Consider the following 11,754-nt stretch of genomic DNA (forward strand, 5'->3'; position numbering starts at 1 on the left):
AATCAGATTTCGCTTCGGAATGTGTTACCTTTTTATATGTACTAAAGAAGGATGTAGAATCATAATTCACAAGTATTTTGTAAAAGTGTACAGAAATAATCTTCCACTCATCTCTACAGTATAAATGTTGTATGTTAAATGTGTCCGTTGAAGCCATAACATTACACAAATATCTTCATTATCAAATGATAACAGGCAAAACATAGCTTATCGATTGTAATCAATGTTTCTTTTTCGTTGATCAATCATCAGACAGCAGAACATTTAATAGTAAGCATGGTTTAAATTTCTCATTTGTTCTTCTATGCTAATTTATATTTGCTAGACAAAAAAATTGAATAAGCATAGAGTAATTACTTGGACGAGAAATCAAAAACTTCATCAATTTGGACATAAATACATCAGGACTGCGAAAAACAAGTTCTAATAAATGAATTCTGTAACTCCTTTATGGCCAGTTTTGTTGATGAAGCGGAGAAAAAAGAATCTTTGAGTATCGATGGCAATTCAATTAACATCTGATCTATAATAGGCCCAATACAGACCACCTCAGTTGATAACACTATATCAATCACAGGTAATGAACATATTGCTAGTGTGTTAACATAGTTGGTTCGATTTTTAAAACAATATTAGTCATATACAGCTTGGTGCGAAATTAATAGAAAACTTTAAATAAACAAAATGAGATGTTTTGCTGAAATGCAGCAATAACATCGAGCCTTCCGGTATCATTACATCTGTAACTTATAAGAAACAATTGCCACGAACTGGATAGAAGTTAATGTAAAAAAGGCATTCACTAGTCCACACATAAAGTCATAGTTTTCTCGTCTGCCATTGCCTTTAAATGTACAAACGATTTCCAAGGGGATATAATGATATCAGAGCCAATCAATCTTCATTAAATGAGAAATACCGTATAGCGGGTTATTTTCGCGGGTGTAAAATTTCGCGATTTAGGGGCAACAAAGTATACGGTTTTTATTTTGGCGGATTCTTTAATCCCAATTAAATATTTTAGCGGATACTAAAATAGTTGCAGTCAAAAAGTTGTAAATATTGACAAACAAGCGTCTATTGTTATGGCTAAATGATTGTTTTACCTGCATGACGTCTTATTTATTGATTATATTTTGATACAGTTAATCAATACCGCTACTTAAATATGTGTCACAGGTGTACAAACTTCTTGTAAATGTTACGGTTGGTTACTTACAAAATTGACCGGACTTTGGATTTACTAATTAGATTATGAAATTATCATGAGTGACTTGCAACGTTTATATAATTTGACATTAATCAATAAGGATAAAATACCTGACAAAGTACCTTACATTCTTATATTATTAATTAAACTATTATGTAACCAAGTAAGTAATTAATACCTGACAGCCAGTGAACAATGGCATTTTGTATTTATGTATTTTAAATTAACATAAATTATTATTGATCCGACGAACGGGAAATAAATAAATAATCTACAAAACGCTTTAGTTATTAGAAAGTACCGAAAGTATGCATAAATTTTCGCGGAATTTAATTTCGCGATTTCCACTTACCCGCCAAAATAAGCGAAAATAAACACCCCGAGAAAAAAACCCACTATACGGTAGTTCGTGTTAATGAACTTGTTTGTGTGTGTTTAATTTTTACATCGACATATTAAAAAAAAACTGCCTTAATAAACCAAGAAAAAATGATTCTATAATATCAATTCAGGCCCTTGGGTTATGGATTTCCCTTTCTTATTTCTATTCGCCTTTTATATTCGTTTTTTGTAGCGATAAACCATCGTGCCTTCAAGTCAATTGTCTCAAAAATTAAACTCTGCTTTTTTGAAGTTTCTAACATGACTATAACTAATGAGAAATGGTATAAGAAAATATCTGATTGGCAACAAACTACTATCATATTAATTAAAATTATCACAAACGGTTGTTTTCATTTTAATCAGGTAAAAAACTGGTTTTTCACAAGTCATAATTATATGCCTTGAAGGATATTTCGTCAAAATTTGGTAGCATCAGGGTTGATTCTTTAAACGAATAATCTATTCTCATGATTGGAATCAATTTCATATAGATATATTAAGAATAATGTGACCATGATCACTGGTGTATTTTATTCGAAACAATGTTATACTATTGTACACTGTGACTGCCAAGTTTGCAATAAAAATTTGCAATGGACATTAGTCACGATATATATGTTAGCGGCAATAAGTGAAATTAGGCATTAAGCGTAAATCCTAGGCAATAGGCGAACGCCTAGGTAGTAAGCCTAAATATTGTTAGGCATTAATCTTAAATCCTAGGATTAAAGCTTAAATCCTGAAAAATGTGTCCAGGCATTAATCTTAATGTCTAAAATGTAAATAGGATTAAAAAAAAAAAAAAAAAAAAAAAACCTTTGTTCAAAATTAAAACACATTTAGTTCATAATAACATGATAAGAACTGAAGTTGAAAATGTCATATCCTTGAAATAAAGTCACCAGTTCTGACCACTTTATTTTTTAAACTCGGGTATAACCAAATCTGTAAATTCGCGACCATTATGATAATGCAGTTTATGGCGCACTAAAAATTAAAAACATTAAAAACATGAAACCTTTAATTAAAACAAAAATTACCTCTATTTAAGCACACTTTGAATTACAGAATATAATGTTAAAAACTTCTGCTACTTAGGACATTTATAATTTCCATTTTGGTTGAATTGGAAATTCATAAAAATCAAGTATTTTAGATTATAACTCAATGTTGACTGCTGTACCCCAATTTTTTACTTTTATCTAAAACGTTTGTTTGTTTTGCTCAAGTATTGTCCAATATAATAGAATTATATGCGACTGTCATACAAGTGAAAGGATTAGCTAGCTGTAAAACAAGGTTAAATCCATCATTTTCTACATAAGGAAATGCCTGTACCAAGTCAGGAATATGGCAGTTGTTTTCCATTCGTCGTTGGGGCTCGGTATTTTTTTGTTATTTTACGTTTTACAGAGTCACTACTAAGTTGTTTAAATTATACGGTCTCTGTCACCGTGACCTGTTTATATAAAAATAAGGAGATGTGGAATGATTGCCAGTGAGACGACTATCCACAAAAAATCAAATGAAGTTGATGTAAGCAATTATAGCCAACATTACGCCTTTCAGCAATGAGAAAAACCCATACCATGTAGTCAGCTATAAATTGGGCTCAAGCATGAAAAATATTAAATGATCCTTTTTCCAAAGTACCACGATAAAGAAACAAATAAATTTTGACTTTTCTCTCATCAATTTCCTTTACCCTTCATATCATTATTTCAAAGTTCAATAAGGTAAAAAAATGTCAAACTTTTTTGTAATTTCAGCAGTCTATAGTAAAATTAAAATTGTAAAAACTGTTAAATTTTACCAAGTGTATATTAATATTTGGAATATTATTTAAAAATACTTAAAATCAAGAATATTTTATCGATTGTACATCTACCTGGAAGATAAAACAAAAATCCCAAAGTTCACTTATTGCCTGAAATGATGTTTGGCAATAGGTTGAATAGTCATCATTATATTTCAGGAAATAATTTTAATGCCTTAAAATTTCAGGCAATAACTTAATGCCTAGGCGTTAGCTACTTGCCTAGGATTTAAGCTTAATGGCTTGTTTTACTTATTGCCGCTAACATATATAAAGTCATCATTTTTAACATGGTATTTGTTAAACAACTTGTGAGGCATAGTGCTTGTCAACTTTTGATCACGAGTTTGACGCTTTAAAGCTTAACACTGACGACGATGAATCATGTTTTATAGTGATTTATGAAAAAAATAGTGAATGTTCAACTCAACAACGCTTATGAAGACGTTCATTGTGTTAAACTGTTATTGTCGAAATGTGACAAGCTTATAATTGCTGTATTTTAAAAGTCCTGGCAAACAAAAACAGTATTCTTAAACTATCTCTTCTCACAACTTTTAACAAGTCAGACAACGCATTGCTTGGAAAATGATGTAAAAGCTGCGATTACGATAAAACTGACAGCGACATGGCTAAAACAAAAGACCAGCAGACAAACACTAGTACACAATAGAAGACTATAGACTGAGAAACACAGCCCCACAAAAAAACTGATGGTTAAAGTATTTGTATTAATCACATAATGAAAACCGTAAAAAACGAATAAAAATCTGACTCAGCAAAGTGATTTCAGATGATAATATCGTGGCACCATTTATTAACACAGAAAAAATCTGAGTATGTTACTATGCTGCTATTATGTAACACATTAACCGAAAATAATAATACACAATAAAATTTATTGCAACCAAGTTACATACAAATAGTAACGTCAACAATGTATTTTCCCTCGATCGTCGCTTTAATTGTCGAATTTCCTTCTGGTGCAGAAAAATTTGTAATGCGATATGTGTTTATATTAAAGGTTATATAGTGTTTAGATCCAGAAAAGAGTTAAAGGTATTTTCAAGAAAATATTCTACCTTGTAATACAATCACTGATTTTAAAACCGGCTAATTTTCTAATGAAAAAAACGGTGAGTGATATCGATAGGAAATCAACAGCTCAGATGTTAGGCTAATTATCCAATTGTTAGTGGTAATTTAAACTATACTCTCTAATTGCTGTTTAATATTTTAGGTTGAATATGGCATGTCTGTATCGAATGTTCAGTGCAAAGTGTCGACACATAATGCGAATGAATAAAGGCATACCAGGTAAGGATATATTAACTAATTTAGAATTTTCCTCTTTTGTGCTGTGCAGAGCAATTTGTAGTTCTATATTTGTTTGCTAAACATTCATTGGCAAAACATTCTTCCACTCAATAGTTCTAAAACATTGTTCTTTATTTGACATTTAAAACTATATTGGGCATGTGTTCTGTTATTATGCCGTCTTGGGTATCTGAAGGATGTATTTACTGTAGAAGGCATGGTATACATTAAAAACAAATAATATTCGTCACTTGAATCTGCAGTGCGTCCGCTACAAAATAAAGTTAAAACTCGAAAATAGTGTAATACATGTATAGTTTGTAAATTAATATGGTTATTTATTGTGTCACTCGTTAAAGGTTCATACGATGACGTATTGCTTACAACCTTTATTTTAGGTCTTTGGTTGACATATATTTCATTTTGGAACGCCTTAACATAAAAAAATTAGCCCAAAGTTATTACTTTTGACGTGTTGAAAGTAATAAAGAACTGATTTCTTTAAATTACGCACATTTTTAATAGAAAGTATACATAAGAAAAGTATAAAGTGAAAATTAACATGTTTTGAAATGGCATAAGAATACTTTAAGTACCAGTTGTCCTTGCTTTATATTTTCAAAACAACTAAACAAAGTGGTACGTAAACTGCTTTGTTGTGGTGGTCATGGTTTGCTCGATCTAAATTTAATAACACCTTTATTTATTCTTTTTGATATGAATTTTATATCTCAGCATCAGTATTTGAATTAAAAAAGAATTGTACATACGATGTTTGAATAACAAATTATTCCAGAAATTCCTAATGAAGTCAATGATTATAACCATATAGTTTCTATTGACCCGAAGTATGCTGTTTTGCTTGTCAAGTCTTTTCTCCTTGATTCAAAATAATATATATTAATTCTGTTTTGAAATATTCAAAGGGTATGAAATATGTACTGAAAAGATACTCAAACATAAAAAAGTATATCTCTGTAATTTGCAGAATACTTAATCGTGTTTTAACTGACTTGCAAAATATATATTGTTTGTGCGGCAGAACATTCATCATCTAAAATAGATGCAATATTTTTTTGTATTCAGTTTTTTAAATTATCAGATTTTCTGACCACAGCTATTTGTTTTTACCTCAGAATAAGTGAATAGCAGCTATCAAGTATAATGATTTTACTTAAAAATTGGCAAATTTATATTTTTGGTTGGCTTATTTAACAACAGTTTGATCTTTCATATTCCATCGTTAATATTTACTGCATAAATGTATTATTTGACATTTTCTTACATAAGAATTTTACAAACTATGAGCGTGATAATCACAAAAATAAGAATATGATGAGATATGGTGATGAGAAATTGTTAGCATTTCCTGTTGTGTTGCTTTACGCGTCATTTTGTGTCAAAGTCATATTCAGAAGCAAGTGGCAAAGCGAGGAATACGGAACACCGGAAATCATTTTGATTGGACTTACATATGCAATTTGGGGAAATGTATCATGTCAAATGTATGAACAAATGCATATACAAACAGACATGTAATGAACACCATCCCTTGTAGATGCAATAACACGATTATATAAATACGTATTTGACTTGCCTGATTATTTGACAACATATTTAATGATTCTACACCTTATTGTAATCACGTGTGTTATTTTAAATCGAATTAACTTATTGTTTATAAACACCCATTCTGCATATAGGAGGAAATCATTATCTATAATTTGGATTTCTTTCTCCACCTATTTCATTAAATAAAACTCAATTATTATTTTGGATACCAACCACTAAGAAACATCTATGATACGAACGTTGCAAGGCGGGACATATTCTAATTTGCACTTAACTCTTTTCCAAGATTATAACAATTAAAGTAATAACCAACGATTGTTTTTCTTATCAGAAGACTTAAAGGCCAGGATCAAAAGCTGGTTATGTGCCTGACAACGATAAATTATATTAATCAGTGTTTCAGAATTTAAATTGTTGTATTTTTTCCCCAAAACACCGTTGCAAGTTAGAATTAAAGCTTGCTTTTTGAGTAGAAAAAAGATATCTGCGAAAAATTTTACAATTGACTGTAAAACATATTGGCGCAATGAAAACAATGTATTATACTTTGTGTATAACTTAAAAAATGTGATGTGTAACAATCTTTTTATTTGTCTATTTAAATTAAGTAGCATTTTTGTTTGAATATGAATAAACGAAACCTAAGAGTCAGCAAACAAACGATACAAGAAGGCTAAAACCTACCTTGAAATGTGCGCTGGGTGTATCTAGGTAAAATGTACCATGTGGCTTGTCGTTTTTTTTTTCGCAATAAGATAAATAACTTAAACATGTTAAAATGTTTATTTCTATGGTTTATTGATCATTTATTATATATACTTTTCCATAGGACTTACCGCTTTATATTTGTGCGTTGACATATATTTGTAGAATACATTCTGAAGAAAACCTAATACATTGTATATCAGTTCTAACTGTAATTATTTTTTCTAGCCAAAGTAAATAGATTTTTTGATGTAGTGTCGGGAGTCAACCTGTGTCTTACCGGTTTTTCTTTAATCTGGATAGGAGATAACAAGGTAATATTCGTTTATCTACATATATTACTTTAACTTAGAATATAAAGTCAATCTTTTGTACTCTAATCGTATTGTATAAATAGTAAAACTGTATTAATCTTATAACATACAAGTCAGATGCAAACCAATTTTGTCCTGATGTTGACTGCAAATCTGTGTAGGTTCATTTTACTGATATTACAAATAGCGGAAAGTTCAAAGACCGTTTGATTGGTTTATTTTTATACATACGACAGCCAAATACTGCGGATCTGCAAAGCGTAACATCTTTTTTCCACAATTCAACATGTATGCGTTTGAACCCGGGGTAAATTCGATTGGAAAAGGCATTATCCGACTAACGAAAGCTATATTACATGAAGTCTAGTTTGCTAATCGTCTACCGCTGTGGACACGATATTACGATGCCAGAAAAGAAAAGTTTCATATATATATAAGTTCAAATTTAAAAAAGGACTTTTTTTCGAATAAAAAAACAGCTGTACTTTCGCAACATTTTTTGTCGTTTTGTTGTTGTTTGCTATTCTAGTTGATATGTTTGTTGCATTACAGAGGCATACGTCTTGTTTAAGCTTTTCATCAAAACACTAATGATAAGTCCATGTTGAGTAACTAATTGGAGTACGCTTTATATGGCTTTCATATTTTAGGTGCGACTAATTCCCGTAGCGGATAAATACCTATTGGTTGGAGATGACAGTGTGGTCCAAAATGTAAAAACCCAAATATGCGCAGAATACAACAGTGCATCATTGAGGAATATGCGGCATAAAATGAGTAATATAGATATTGAAATAATAACAGAAGAGAAGCAATATAATGCATTAAACGAAGGCAAAGCGAACGTGTTACTGTTATGTTTATCAACGGCAACTGATCGAAAACATGTGCAATATTGCCTGCCAGAACAATTGCCATCAACTATTAAGTCCAAATACGTTTTTGTAGAGACAAAAGGTGGGGAGAGATTTTTAGATGAAGGTATAATGCATTACTTGAAGAATGATCCTAAGATATCAACACTTTTCAAACACATTGATGTAAAGACCATATCACCGGTATTGTCTTCAATATACATGAACATGAAGACCAGTGAAGATGAAAAGCAACTTATATACCTAATGTACGGAGTTTGTGTGTCACTATTGGTAAGAGGGAACATAATTTTCAACATTTCTAAAAAAAAAAAGATAAACGGTTTATATAACAATTTGTTTAATATGTTTTTACGCATATATCAATAAAACTGATGAGAATACAAAATATACATTTGTTATCCACATCTAGCACGCGCATACATAAAACACGTTTCCAAAACATCGCATCTAACGTCGTGTAATTTCGTTCTCCAATGAAAAGCTATAATAATACTCGTCATGAAAACATCTAAAACATGCAAACGACAAAAACATCAGCATGATGTAACAACAAAACAATAACAGAAACAAATATAATAAAAAGCAATAAAAAAAAATGTTGGTGTTTCTATAGAATATTTTGGAAACTTGAAGTTACATGGTTACCAAAGCTTGCAAACATGTAGCAAAGAGGTGAAAATTCGATTGGTTAACTACCAGTGATGGTTATTTTCTTATATGCAATGAAATGTTATGCGAATGTTTTTCTATAGAACTGGATAGGATAAAACTTTATATATGCCAAGTATTTCTTTATTTCAAACAAAGATAAATTCTGCACAATGTTTTGAAATAAACAGGGTTTAAGAACATCAGTTGTTCGACCTGCTAGTCAAATGCGTTTTGTTAAAATATACTTTTTCACTTTTTTTGGTCTTTTGGAAAAAGTTGTTTGTGCTGTATTTAGACCCCTCTACTTAGAAATTTGTTTTGCATAAATACGTGTAAAAATTGCGGTTTTTACCCAAAGTAATCATAGTTTTGAACGATGTTTTCAATTTAGACTTGTTTATATTTTTTTCGTTTGGGTTTGTTTTATGTTTGCCTTTGGGTTTATATGATCCGTTCATCCTATTTCGACTCTTTCAAAATTCAAGAGTCTATCCTAAATTGAGGTAAGTTATTTGGCCTTCAAAATACCGTTTTGATTCCTAACTTCACTAAAGAGACATTAATTGTCGAAATCCGGATATAGTGTACAAATGTTTGCACCTCATGTTTGCGGTATACCATCCTTTCCGCATGTTTATTGTTTTCTGTTCGGAAATAAATTAATTATAAGATCAAAATTTTCCGCATGTTTATTGTTTTCTGTTTGGAAATAAATTAATTATAAGATCAAAATTTTCCGCATGTTTATTGTTTTCTGTTTGGTAAATAATTTATTATAAGATCTATTTTGTTAAATCTTGTGATCAGTTTATTTGGCAATCGCCAATGGCAGTCAGCAGGGTTTAAGAACATCCGTTGTTCGGCCTGCTAGTCAAATGCGTTTTGTTAAAATATACTTTTTCACTTTTTTTGGTCTTTTGGGAAATGTTGTTTGTGCTATGTTTAGACCCCTCTACTAAGATATTTGTTTTGCATGTACACTGCAGGAGTTACGACTTAAGTTTTTCCTATTGTATCTAGGGTTATCAGTGTAGTATGTAGCCTTAGCATTTCAGAATATATATGAAGTAAACATTAAACAATTTAGTTGAGTTTCTGCTTTTTATATTACGATAGTTGATTTATCCACGCTATGTATTATATGTTGTCTTTTTCTGTATAATAAAACACTTACTGACTGGATATTTGATCAATAGTAAGTTGATTGTCCCCTCTGATGCAACTATTGTCATCGGCTACGCCTCAGGGCAATAGTTGCACCTCGGGAGACAATACACTTACTTTTCCACTCAAACCCAGTCAATAAGTATACAACAAAGCCTAACGATCAATGTTAACACGTTTTATTATGCCAATTTTAAAAAATCCAAAATATTTACAATGCGACAATAAATAAACGCATTATTTTGCCAGACAAACTAGCTTCATCGAGCGTGCAACTATCTAGGTGAAATTGGATGTAGATAAGAATCTTTTGCAGCTCATTGTACGTGAACGTTGCTGCCTTGTAAATAATTCAAAGTTCAAGATTATTTATTTAATTATAAAATATGTGAATGAAGTTTGCAATGTTCATTGGCAAATGTAACAAAATGAAAAAGATGCTGCTGATTAATAAATTATTCTTTTTCATTAAACCATCAGGTTCTAAAGTATGAAGCTTTTAGATCCAAAGGAATTATCTTCTCCTTCTCGCCGCGTCGTCCAACTAGTGTTCACTTCTATGATTTGGAAAGTAACATTAGCAAAGTGAATTTTCTTTGTGCGAAGATGTCTTGTGAGAGAAAATTTTTGTTTGCTTTGTACCGTCAATGATGGTTATTTGGACACATATTAAATGTGTTCATTGTTTATCCCCTATAATGAATGTCACAGGTGTTACATGTTAATACATAAATTGAATTCTCCGTTTTACAGTTGGAATTTGAGAAATTGAGTCATTTTCTATAATTTGTCAATGCTTTTTACAGTGAATGATTTTTAAAATCGGAATGGTAAGTGAGTACAAGAGGTGTTATGGTGACTCTTTTATTCTTATCCTTGTACTTCAGAAGCTCCTGGCGACTAGTTCTGTTTGCGTTTTCTAAAGCTGTATCAATGCTGTTGTTATTGTATCCACGAACAACTTGAAGATTACGTTGTTGTCCTAGTCTTGCGTTTCTTCAAATACAGTGAACTATCCACGCTGCATAGATAGCGATACATATTTGAATGAATTACAAAATAATTCTGAAGATAGTAACATAAGTGCGTAAAACTAGCAACACATAACATATAAATCTATTTGACTGTGAATGATACACATATATGTGTATATGTATCATTTCAGAATTATATTCACTATCAGTACTATTTCCACTTTTCTATCATTTTTTGCATGTACAGTCACGTCGAAAGCATTTCCAGTGTAAATATTTCTTGGAACAACTCATAAATGAAGAAAACTTTGGTTTTAACCAAATTGTTAGAGACGTATGTCAAAAAAATGATTACATCTCCATTTCTTACTTACATTCCAACTGTATTGATTCATATGGTGAAATTATTAATCTTTCATTGTATGAAATGTATTCTGGTGCTGAAAACTACTTTTAGTCAAAACAAAAATATTTTGGTCATATATCTCAAAACATTTTTTTTTCTTCAGGTTTATAGATCCCATGTTTATAAAGTTTTTGTTTAATAAGCAGTGGGGCGATACAACTTCTGGTGGATTGTTAATCCCAAAGGAAATGATCTCCGAGGAAGTCAGTTGTGACATGATTTTTATCATATTCTTTTTTGAACTGCTCAATCAAAATATAAGAAATCATAAGTAGGTTTCATTCCCTTAGGGATCGGAAAAGAAATGGTATTTTCATTAAAGTTTCATCTGGACATATAGCTTCCAATGATTCTTCGTATTGA

Source organism: Mytilus californianus, unplaced genomic scaffold, assembly GCF_021869535.1.
Source record: "Mytilus californianus isolate M0D057914Y unplaced genomic scaffold, xbMytCali1.0.p SCAF_12, whole genome shotgun sequence".
Lineage (NCBI taxonomy): Eukaryota > Metazoa > Mollusca > Bivalvia > Mytilida > Mytilidae > Mytilus > Mytilus californianus.